The sequence below is a fragment of the Leuciscus leuciscus genome (assembly GCF_965113295.1).
Source record: "Leuciscus leuciscus genome assembly, chromosome: 22".
Lineage (NCBI taxonomy): Eukaryota > Metazoa > Chordata > Actinopteri > Cypriniformes > Leuciscidae > Leuciscus > Leuciscus leuciscus.
The window spans coordinates 25806332-25819266 of NC_138746.1; the positions used below are offsets into that span (position 1 = coordinate 25806332).

General features: G+C 37.3%; 1 protein-coding gene across 1 annotated transcript in view; it reads right to left on the bottom strand.

Annotated features, from left to right (window-relative positions):
• Positions 1-12935, bottom strand: part of rmdn2 (regulator of microtubule dynamics 2) — a gene marked incomplete at its 5' end in the record, with an annotated part of 127823 nt that overhangs the window by 85066 nt on the left and 29822 nt on the right. The gene's annotated exons all lie outside the window — the stretch shown is intronic.

Here is a 12935-nt window from a genome sequence, read left to right on the forward strand (position 1 = left end):
TTAAAAACCAGTTGCGCTCGCGCCATGGCGGATTCGCTATTTACATGGCGGAATTTGCAAGCGGAAAGACTGAACGCTTCTCCAGAGAGCAAACGGATATGCTTGTGCGCAAGGTTAAAGCGCAAGCAGACAATCCACGGGACAAGCCGGATTCCACCATTTCTTTATGTACAAAATATTAATATTTGCATTGTAATCCTTTTTTTATATATATATTTGGCATGTTTGTGTGTTGCTGTGCGTCCCTGTGAGTGTAATAAGCAGAGTGTGCACGCATTGTGGACCTGCCTATAGGTTTACACTTTAGACCAGGTTTTTGTTGGTCAATGGCGCCATCTATTTCAGTTGCCTAAAAAAAGCAACGCACCAACAGTGCACCTGAACACACCTCGTTTTCAGACCAGCAGCCCATGGACGCATAAATGGGCGCAAATGCATTTGCTATTTAAACATGGCGTAGGACGTGAAAATGATAACTGCGTTAGGCTGAAACTAGCAAAAAACACTTGTGTCGCCTGGCACTGCATTGCGCCGGGTGTATGATAGGGCCCAAAGTGTTTAAATTTAACTGAAAACCCTATAATTGTTTTTGTTTTTTAATGACAGGTTCCAATTGTGACAACTTGCCCCATATAGTATGAGAACATGTCCTGCTATTTGGGCTTGTTGTCAAAAAGGTCAGCATCTGTTAAATAAAGATATAGGCCTATATAATGAGGCTTATTCTGTTTACTGTTCTTAAACTGCTCGCTGCCTGCTGTGAGTGTGTTTGCTCTGTGCTGTAAGCTCCGTCTTAGCCTCGTATTTTCCTTGTTTTGAACCATCATCTACTACAATTTCTAGTTGTTTATACTACTACTAAATACAGCTTACCCAACATCGCTAGCTTCCGTTACTACTAGCACAACACGCTAGTAATTCGCTAGCCTGTAAACGCGCTCCACCCGTGTGCGCTCAGCTATTTTTATTTATTTATTTTCTCTCGCGCGCTCGCGCCTTTGAGTTCATAAAAGCTCAGGTGAGTAAGAAACACTCAACAAACACGGTGAGTAATGTCTTGTCCTGTTATTATCATGCGTCGCGTCTGAATACGTTGTTGTTTTTGGAGCTCTATCGATTTGATTTATAATTCTTGATTTTTCTCGCTGCCTGCTGTGAGTGTGTCTGCTTCGGTGCTGTAAGCTCCGTCTTAGCCTCGTATTTCCTTGTTTTGAACCATCATTTACTACAATTTCTAGTTGTTTATATTACTACTAAATACAGCTTACCCAACCCTGACATCGCTAGCTTACGTTACTACTAGCACAACACGCTAGTAATTCGCTAGCCTGTAAACGCGCCACCCGTGTGCGCTCAGCTATTTTTATTTATTTATTTTCTCTCGCGCGCTCGCGCCTTTGAGTTCAGAAAAGCTCAGGTGAGTAAGAAACACTCAACAAACACGGTGAGTAATGTCTTGTCCTGTTATTATCATGCGTTGCGTCTGAATGCGTTGTTGTTTTTGGAGCTCTATCGATTTGATTTATAATTCTTGATTTTTCTCTTTAAACTCGCTTACAACGAACATTTTCTACTTTTCCTCACTGAGAAGCACTAATGTTACTGCTCAAACCTCATTGTTACAACGCGGACTGTTGAGCAGACGCGTCTCAAGCCTATTAGTGATCCAACGCTGCATACTCTTAAAGGTTACGTCCGTGGATCACGGCTGAACGCGTCTTCTCCACACTCACTTATAAACAAACATTTTTTTTTCGCCTATCGTGCGTCTACTCTACACCCCTACCACTAAAAAACCTAAAAAACCTCATAGTTACAACGCGGACTGTTGAGCAGACGCGTCTCAAGCCTATTAGTGATCCAACGCTGCATACTCTTAAAGGTTACGTCCATGGATCACGGCTGAACGCGTCTTCTCCACACTCACTTACAAACAAACTTATAATATAAATTAGTATTAATATTGATAGCATCACTGGTAGCTTCGTTGCTAACTCACTGTCCATCTGTTAAAATGGCGAATATATCAGATGTAAGTAGTCTACCGCTTGGTGCAGGTGAGGACACATTTGAGCTTCACGCACTGCAGTCTGAGCTGGAAGCTGTTGAGAAACAGATCCACAACCTTTTATTGAGACAGGCCGAGCTGAGAGACCGGTGTTTGGCTCTTGAAACATCACGCGCCGATGCACACAAATCAGTGTTTAACGTTACTAACCCGCTGACTCCGACCGCGTCTACTCCGTGCGTTCCTCAGCATCGGTCGAAATCAGCCATGGTCTCGTTCACTCCGGCTCCAACACGCCACCACGAAGCCTGGGTGGTTCCGCAGCGGAAGACGCGAGTCAGGTTTAGACCAAGACTTTCTCCGACCCTCCCGGTTTTCGAGTTATCGACACAAAACCGCTTCTCCCCTCTACGCGAAACAGAACGCGATGTTGTGATCATCGGCGATTCCATCGTTCGGCATGTACACGCTACGTTAGGTAAAAGTAAGGTGCAAAGTCACTGCTTTCCTGGTGCTTGTGTTTCTGAAATCGCTGCTCGCGTTCCCAAGATCCTGAACGGTGACGAGCGCGTCGGAACTGTGGTCCTGCACGCGGGAGTGAACGACATCAGGCTGCGCCAGACGGAGATTCTGAAGAAAGACTTCAGGAATCTAATCGATACGGTACGCAGCACATCGCCTGAAACAACGATCATTGTGTCAGGACCGCTTCCCACGTACCGACTAGGGCATGAAAAGTTCAGCAGATTATTTGCGCTAAATGAATGGTTAATGTCATGGTGCAATGAGCAGAAACTGCTCTTTGTAAATAATTGGAATCTGTTTTGGGAGCGTCCTAGGCTTTTCCGTGCTGATGGCTTACACCCAAGCAGATTCGGAGCGGATCTTCTGTCAGATAACATCTCCAAAATGTTAAATACCCTTTGACTAGTAACCAAAAGTCCAAATCATAGTCTCTGCTGCACCAATTCAACTGATATAAATACTAGTGTAGAACATTGCATAGAAACCGTGTCTATTCCTCGTTTAGTGAGATCAAATAATAAATCTAATGCAGGATCTAGGAAAAATCTAATTGTTATTAAAACAGAAAATGTTGCTATTAGTAAACAAAAACTATTTCTAAAGCTAGGTCTTCTAAACATTAGATCACTCACACCTAAGGCAGTTATTGTAAATGAAATAGTCACAGATAATAGCTTCGATATACTTTGCCTTACTGAAACCTGGCTTAAACCAAATGATTATTTCGGTATTAATGAGTCTACTCCTCCTGGATACTGTTATAAGCATGAGCCCCGTCTGATTGGTCGTGGCGGAGGTGTTGCAACCATTTATAAAGATATTCTAAATGTTACCCAGAAAACGGGTTATAAGTTTATTTTATTTGAAGTACTTGTACTAAATGTTACGCTCTTAGATGTTAGAAAAACATCCCTATTATCTCTAGCCTTGGCTACCGTATATAGACCGCCAGGGCCTTACGCTGATTTCCTAAAAGAGTTTGCAGATTTTCTCTCAGACCTATTAGTCAATGTCGATAAAGCACTAATTGTTGGAGATTTTAACATACACGTAGATAATCCAAATGATGCGTTAGGAGCTGCGTTTACAGATTTATTAAATTCATTTGGGGTCAAGCAAAACGTCACCGGACCAACACATCGTCTTAATCATACACTCGATTTAATTATATCACATGGAACCGATCCAACCGATATAGATATCATTCCACAAAGTGATGAAGTCACTGATCACTACATGGTAACTTGCATATTACGTACTGCTGTAATATGTCATGCGGCGTCGCGTTATCAACCAGGCAGAACAATCCTCCCATCCACCATAGATAATTTCTCAAATTGCTTATCTAATCTGTCTCAGCTGCTGCCTGAACCCAAACAAACAGATGAACTAGAAGAACTAACTAGCACTATGAGCACCATTCTCTCTAGAACATTGGATGTGGTTGCACCTATTAAATTAAAAAAGGTCAGAGAGAAAAATAAAGCACCATGGTATAACAATACTACGCATGTTTTAAAGAGAGAAACGCGTATTTTAGAGCGTAAATGGAAACAAACTAATTTAGAGGTCTTTAGAATCGCGTGGAAAGACAGTATGTCACGTTATAAAAAGGCCCTAAAAGCGGCCAGGGCTGAGCACCTCCGCAAACTAATAGAAAACAACCAAAACATTGCTACTGACCTATAAAGCCCTAAACGGCTTAGCTCCAGTCTATTTAACGGATCTTTTATCACCCTATAATCCATCGCGCTCTTTAAGATCACTAAATTCAAGGCTTTTGGTCATACCTAGGATATCCAGAACCACCAAAGGAGGGAGAGCATTCTCACATTTGGCTCCAAAACTCTGGAATAGTCTTCCTGATACTGTTCGTTGCTCAGACTCGCTCTCCCAGTTTAAAACTAGATTAAAGTCGCATCTCTTCAGCCAGGCATTCATATAATCCTACAGTTCAAACTACAATCCGGCCTCTAGCTCATAAATGCCAGAGGAGAACTGGCCCCCGACTGAGCCTGGGTTCTCCCAAGGTTTTTTTTTCTCCATTAGGTCACCTGATGGAGTTTTAGGACACCATTAGGTCACTTGATGAAGTTTTTCGGTTCCTTGCCACTGTTGCCTTTGGCTTGCTCAGTTGGGGATATTTTGGGGATATTTAATTTAATTTTATCAATCAATAAATTCCTCTTGAAACAAACTTTGTTGTATTATTTTAATTTAATACTGTGAAGCTGCTTTGATACAATCTGTATTGTGAAAAGCGCTATACAAATAAACTTGACTTGACTTGACTTGACTATAATGCTGGATGTGTGTTAGTTTAAAAAGAGCTTTCCTGTAGCTCAAACAGTAGAGCGTTGGTGAATGTAAATGTGTACCTTGAAATGCAACGTATGTTGCTTTGGATAAAAGCGTAAATGTAAAAAATCAGTCTGATACTGCAGCAGATGAGCATGTAACTGTAGGTAGAGAGTGAAAAAAAGAGGGAGATGGAGTAAAACAAAGAGAAATTGACTTTTCTTGTTAGCATCTTGCATTCCTCAAATTGTGTCCTGCTGTGGGAGTTGACGTGGGTGAGATTGTGTCTAAAAGGAGATGCCAGTACTATTCGTTTGTGTCTTGTTGAGACAGAGAGAGAATGGCCTTTAGCATTCCTAGCATTCCTATGAGAAAACAAAGAGCACAGCCATAAATAAAGCCATTGGACTGAGGCATGACCCTCTCATGCTCTACACGGTCGTAAAAGCTAACAGCCTGAAGACAAACTTTGTCCTGTACAAGGAGATCTGACTGCTGCAGTGTCTTGGCGACGCAGAGATTTGTATGTCTCAATGCTGAAGTTGAGTCGGAGTGCCAGACAGCTGCAACATAATATAGCTTTGCCTTTGAAAATTACGCTTATTTTATTCAGGTTGCAAACTATCTATGGAATTTGCTCCTGCAGAAGTGGAAATGGAAAACCTGTCCTTAAAAAAGTTATCCTCTGCTCTTCGACTGATTGATTACTAAAAAGTTTCACCACAAGGAATTCGGAATAGCATATTAGTGTCCGTTTACACTACAACGATATGCTTAAAACGGAGACGTTTTATCTTTGAGTTTTCCACGTACAGACAACACCATTGTCAAAACGATCCCCATTCACACGAATCTGCGAAAACGGTGTCATGAACAGCCCCTGAGTTTGTGTTATGTTTGGATGGGTTTTTAATTGTATTTCAGTTCTGTGCCTCAGGGTACGTTTACACGACAACGATATGCTTAAAATGAAGAAGTTTTTCCTTTGAGTTTTCCGCGTAAAGACGACACCATTGTCAAAACGATCCCCATTCACACGGATCTGCGGAAACTACTAAAAAAGCCTGTATTCTGCTGCCAGGCCATTAGATGGTGATGAAACACTATAAACTGAACAAGTAATATGCATGTGCATGACGTCATCGCCTTCAGAGATTCGCGTTTTTGCCGTTTAGACGGAGACCGTTTTAAAAAACTTGCACTTTGAAACCCGTTTTCAAAAGTTTGCGTTTTCAGGCACCCAAAATGCTGTTGTCGAGTAAACAAACGGCCAAAACGCATTAAAAACTTTTGCGTTTTTAGTTGAAAATGGTGTTGTGTAAACAGCCCCAAAGATGTTTCAAAATCAGCCATTTCCTGAACACTCCCCCTGTCTGTCATTTGTTGGAAAAACAGATAGTCCTGACCCCAAACTCTATTGTGTCGCACTAAATTCATCAGCTTTTGCGTAGTTCATTCATGCTTCATCCCTGTGTTTCTGTTTTAAAACTTATTTGTATGCTTGATGGTTGGTAAAAAAAACAAAAACACGGTGGTCTCTGATAATATGTGCTTATTCTAAGTTTATAATCATTAAAACAAATATATGTTTTTGAAAGAAGTCTCTTATGCTCACCAAAACTATTTTTTTATGATCAAAAGTACAGTAGAAACAGTAACATTGTGAAATTACATTATTTAAATATATTTTAAAATGTAATTTATTCCTGTGATGGCAAAGCTGAATTTTCAGCAGGCATTCAGTGTCACATGATCCTTCACAAATCATTCTAATGCGATCATGTGAGAGCTGAAAATTCAGCTTTGCTGTCACAGGAATAAATTATTGTATTTTTGTTCAAATAAATGCAGCCTTGGTGAGCATAAGATACTTCTTTCAAAAACATTAAAAAAAATCATAATGATTCTAAACTTTTGACAAGTAGTATATTTATTTAGCTCTGTATGCAACTTAGGACAATTTTGTCTCAAAAAAACAGAGACCTGTTCTCTGACTGGACATGAAACCACTGGGAATTTCCAAGAAGACCTTTGAAGATCATACCTTAAGCAAAAACGTTTGAAGTTGAAGAAGAGATGAAGTCATCCACCTGGACCACCTTGTAGTTTGTACCTTGGAGTCTGTGATGTGCTGTTAGGTAAATTACTGTATTTACTAGTTCTCAGTCAAACAGATTGTTTTCTTTTCATGTTTTCTACTTAGATATGGTAGATTGCTCAACATAAATTTCATTGAATACTTTCCTAAATATAAATGTGACCATACGGATGTCACGGTGAGGAAATGTTCACACCGGTAAATAAACTTGCCATAAACATCAAACTTTTTTGGCACATACTGTAGCAAGACTTTTAGACTTTGAAACACTGTAAAAAAAATAAAAAAAATAAAAAATAATGGGTTAAAGACAGGCTAAAGATGGTTTTTAACAGTTCAAATTGTAGTCAACATGCCAGAACACACCTGTTGTTCATCATCAAGTTAGAAAGCATTCCCTTACATAAATGGAAACACTATAAACCGGCGCAATCTCAGTGAGAGCTTGGATATATATTGTGTCCTGTTGCATAACTTTCATTTCAAATGAAGCCATGTTAAAAATGTAAATTTTCATCAGGGTTTCTAAGATTGTGCTCATAACTTCCTCCCATTGCTTTCTACTCTGCTTTGAAGAGGACACAGAATACAAGACGGTTGGTTTTAAACCCCACAGTTTTAAGATTAAGTGTGAGTTGGTGAAAACGTCATATAAGTTTCCACTTTTAGCCAGATCACATAACAGTAGGCTACCACAGTCAAGTCACCTTTATTTACATAGCGCTTTTTGCAATACATGGTGTTTCAAAGCAGCTTTACAGTGATGATAGGAAATTGATGCAACAAAGTTTGTTTTCTGCTGTACAGCAGATATAGAAGTAAATAGAGTCATAGTCCAGTTTAAGAGAGTTCAGTGATGGTTATTTTTTGTTATAAAATAGTTATTAATACAGTTTATTTATATATGTATAGCTGCTCTGGAGAAAACAGTGCTGTCATCGTCCAGGGATGTATTTCTTAAATGCTTCGTATAAGCCTAAGTTGATCGTAGAACAATTGCCACCAATGGCCATACGATTAACTTACGATGCTTTTGGTAAACGCAGCCCAACTCAGTTCAGTTCTCATATAATGGTGCCAAATGAAGGCAGATCAATAATATTGTTGAATATTAAATGTCCCCAAATGTCCCCAATTAAGCAAGCCAAAAGTCAAAGGTGACATTTTTGACCAAAACTCCATCAGGTGACAGAATGGAGAGAGAAAAAGAAAACCTTGGGAGAAACCAGGCTCAGTCTTGAGCTTGAGATTCTCATTTTCATAATTCTGTACAAAAAAATGTATTCTACCTCTATAACTTTAATAAATTACAAAAAGTTCTCACATCTCTGTAAAATGTCTCACTATCTGCATCAGTTCTGCTGTTTCAGTCTCACTCAGACTGAACTAATAAAGGAAACATGGCGGCAAGAGACAGGCTTACTTTCTTTTCCCTGTCACACACACCTGAAAAGATTTGAATCCAAGCTAATATTACTGGAGATAAAGAAAAAGTATCTCAGAAAGATATTTTTCCTCCAGAACAGCTTTTTATATGGTATAGGTGCTCGTATATGAGTCACAAGGAACTGTATATACTGTATATACACTGAGTATATACACATATATTGTTTTTTTTTAGTTCCAGTCAGTTCCTTGTGACTATATATATATAGTATATATATATATATATATATATATATATATATATATAGTATATATATATAGTATATATATATATATATGAACACACACACACACGCACACACTCCCATTGACAAGTTTTGAGTCAGTAAGATTTTTTTTATACTTATACTATATATTTAAATATATATATATATATATATATATATATTTTTTTTTTTTGCAAAACTGAAAAAAAAAAAAAATCATTTAATTAATAATTTTTATAATTAAAGTTTTATTTTGGTTAAACTTTGTAAGATATCATGGAGTGTTTCCAACTTGTCAGCTTGCCAAACAATACACTGTAAGAAGCACAACAGCAGCAAACCTCGATTTCCTGGAATAAGTTGAGACTGTCAGACTCTTGATGAATATACGTTGGCTCATGATACAGAGGTGCCAAAGAAAGCATAATTCAAACTGAAGGATTTTCCACCTGGTCCAGAGCAGCGCTTGCTATAAAGCCGCCAGTGTCTCTGACATGAGGGTGTTACACAGGGGAAACCTCTCATACAACAATTTTTCTCCTGGCATGGAAGTAAATAAAAAGACAGAATGTACTGTTGGCTCTTTTTTTTTACTGACGGGAAGTGTTTTGAAACATGGCCATATTTGAAAGAATGAATGTAATTTCCTTTCCATAGTAACAAATGAGATGTGTTTTAAAACAGGGAAAGGTTTGGAATGGTGTTAGTGGATGTCTGGATAATGTTCCGGTTACAGGAAGGGCACGTTGGAAATGTGTTGTTATGATGGGGAGAGAGGACTGGAATCAAAAATCTTTCAGAGTGTCACATACTTCAAATGAAGAACTACTTCCAAAGTCACAAAAGATTCTCAAATAATATTTATTTCAGTTAATAAATCTCAAATAAATCTCAAAAAAAAAAAATCACGGTTTCAACAAAAATATTGAACATCACAACTGTTTTCAACATTGATAATAAATGTTTCTTGAGCAGCAAATCAGAATATTAGAATGATTTCTGAAGGATCATGTGACACTGAAGACTGGAGTAATGCCATCACAGCGACAATTACATTTTAAAATATATAAATTTTCAAAATATTACTGTTTTCACTGTATTTTTGATGAAATAAATAAGAGACTTCTGTCAACTTACCAACATCAGACTTTAACAGTTCTGTACAACTACCTTTTAACTGTAAGGCTGAACTCTAACGGCTGGATTTTCCAAACAATTCCTGGAAAGATCCCTGAAAAATTCCAAGCTGGTAAAAAAAAAAAAAAAAAAAAAAAACTAGAAGTGGAGTGTGATGTCCTGAGCATGTAAAAAAAAAAAAAAAAGTAAACATTTACTGATGTTTGTGGACTGTTGCTTTGGAAACTAGGTCTGTATCTCTGGCACATGACCGCAGTTTTGAGGACAGGTCAAAGGTCACAGGGCTACAGGCTGAAGAAGAGGCACATCACACAGTATGAAACAGACCAGACAGTTCTAGAGCTTCCACCAAGACTCTTCTATACAGGAATGTTTTCATGTCTCCACTATAACTTATGCCTTCTCTCTCTATTAGTGTTCCTCTCTCTAGTTTAATAAGCTGCAAATGGTTTGTTATACAGTCACGTTTCTGGATCGGCTGCCAGCATGTCACTTTATGTTTTGTTTAGAGGAGTTTCAGCCACTTTAATAAACCTGTGGCAGAGACCATGACCTACACAACTAAATAGGCCCATTTAGGGAGAACTCCTACCTCAAACACACCTTTAGTGCATGCCATTCATTTAATGAGTAAGTATGAATCAGTGAGACAATATTATTTGGAAAAATTTTGTATGAGAGTATTGTACAAGCATTGTAACCTCAGAAATATTGTTGCCCTTCATGCTTCGGGAGGTACTAGCATGTGGTAATATAACATTATTTTCTATTATTGTTTCCATTTAGTATGAATCAAAATGCCACTGAGACTAAGATCAGTTATTGGTGTTTTACAATTGAAATCATCAAACCTTTAATAATTGAGCTCATGAGCCCCCTGTGGGTTTAATATAGTATTGCACCAGCATCAGCATTTAACAGTCTCTCACTGCAACTTTCAAGGCTTTTCATAATTTAATTTTAAAAAATGCACCCCGTTGGAGGTATCTGTAATGAAACCTGGGCAACACTTTACAATAAGGTTTCATTTGTTAACATTAGTTCATGTATGTACATGAACTAACATTGAGCAATACATTGGTTACAGTATTTATTCATCTTTGTTAATGTTAGTTAATAATACATCTGTTAGTAATTATTAGTCTTTGTTAGTCTTCATGTTAGATCACAGTGCATTAAGTAAAGTTTACAAATACAACCTCTGATTTTAATAACATATTAGTAAAAGTTGAAATTAATATTAACTAAGATTAATTAATGCTGAAGAAGTATTGTTCATTCTTAGTACATGTTAACTAAGGTAGTTAACTAATGTTAACTAATGAACCTTAAGTGTTACGGCATTTTTTTAACATTTACTAATCCATTTTTAAGATAAAAAATTGTATCTGTTAACATTAGTTAATGCACTGTAAACTAACATGAAAAAGAACATTTTTATTATTTAACATTAATAAATGCTGTAAAATAAATTGTTAATTGGTTAATGCTAGTTAATGCATTAACTAATGTTTACAAATGAAACCTTATTGTAAAGTGTAACCAAAATCTGCAATAAAATGATGAATGAAATGTCAGTAGTTATATTATTTGGTAATTTCTCATTCATTCGATATATTTTTTTATGTACAGTATAACATAATTACTTGATATTCAACATTTTCAGATTTATTTATCTTTTCTATTCGAATTACTATTACTAATACTAATTATTACTAAAAGCAACTTTCTGAATACCCCTGACTGACTGACTGACTGACTGACTGACTGACTGACTGATTGATTGATTGATTGATTGATTGATTGATTGATTGATTGATTGATTGATTGATTGATTGATTGATTGATTGATTGATTGATTGATTGATTGATTGATTGATGCTTTGTCAGCTATTTTGGGCATTTGAGAAAACTATCTTTTTAATTTTCTGAATATATTTTTAACATACATAGAATATTTCAATGTATATAAATCATCAGTCAGATAAAGAGCAGTCACTGTGTGCAGTCTTTTAATAATTTATTACAGGGAGGACCATGATATTTAACCTTGTTGACTTTTCCAGCTAGTGGAATGTCTTCTGAGTTGGACACACAATGGAAAAAGCTGAACTCTGAACTTGATGCCTCTATAGTTTAACCCTGGACAAATGTTCATGTTCAAAATTGCACCACATTCAGGCCCGTCTCTACAAACCTCAATATAAAAATATAATGTAAAATGTCAATATAAACTAAAGCTTGAACTTTCAGATGGCCATGGGTGCAGTTAGTTTATACATTTGAAACAATGCATGGCACATATTGTAGCTTTAAGCCTCTGTGAAAACCTGTGGCCAAAGATTTTGACATTCTCTGAAATGTTTTGTTTAGACTAATGAGATTATCTTATTCTGTGCCTCCCAGGGGAAAGAAAGTGTTTGAAAAGCAAGAAGGAAAAAAATCTTCGATTTGGCTCAGGCTCAACACTTTTTGCATGCAACCTGCTAATTTAGCCTAGTTAGTGACCACATTGCGTGCCAGCAGATCGTTAGGCGGCTGTCCTGTATCTGTCACATGTCCAGGCCGCCCCGTTCAGACCTGTCAGCTACCCCACAGCGTAATGTAAGCTAGATCAGGCACACAGAAGCCAAGAAGAATTTTAATTAGCGGTGAGAAAACACAACATGGTTAAATTAATGCTGAGGAAGAAAGAGAAACAATCGCTCCTGTATGAGAGTGTGATGGCTGCATTGAAATAGGAAAAAAAAGCCTCCAGGGAAAATAAAACATATCACACAGACATGGACAGTTTTATAAACATCTGGGAGGCACATCATAAATTCCACCAGAGAAAAGCTAGAAATTTGGAGATCAACAATACTGTCGGTGGGACAGAGATGAAAAACACATTAAAATATGGTTTAACGGAGTGTGTTGAGCACGTAGCTGAAAATTTACAATTGATGATAAACAGGAATAGTATTATGGTATTTAAATTACAGAAAACAGAAAATCCGACCTTTGAAATACTGCATCTGTGAAATCCACAGTGACATTTACTTGTAAAAATATCCTAATATCAACAATTTAATTATTACTATAAGATATGCTAACTTAAACTGCAAAATCACTACTGCAGTGGTCCTCAAGACCCCTGGAAACACAACTTCTAAGGAAACACAATGACTTAAATTATTTAAATGAATTAATTTTAACATGCACACCACACACACAC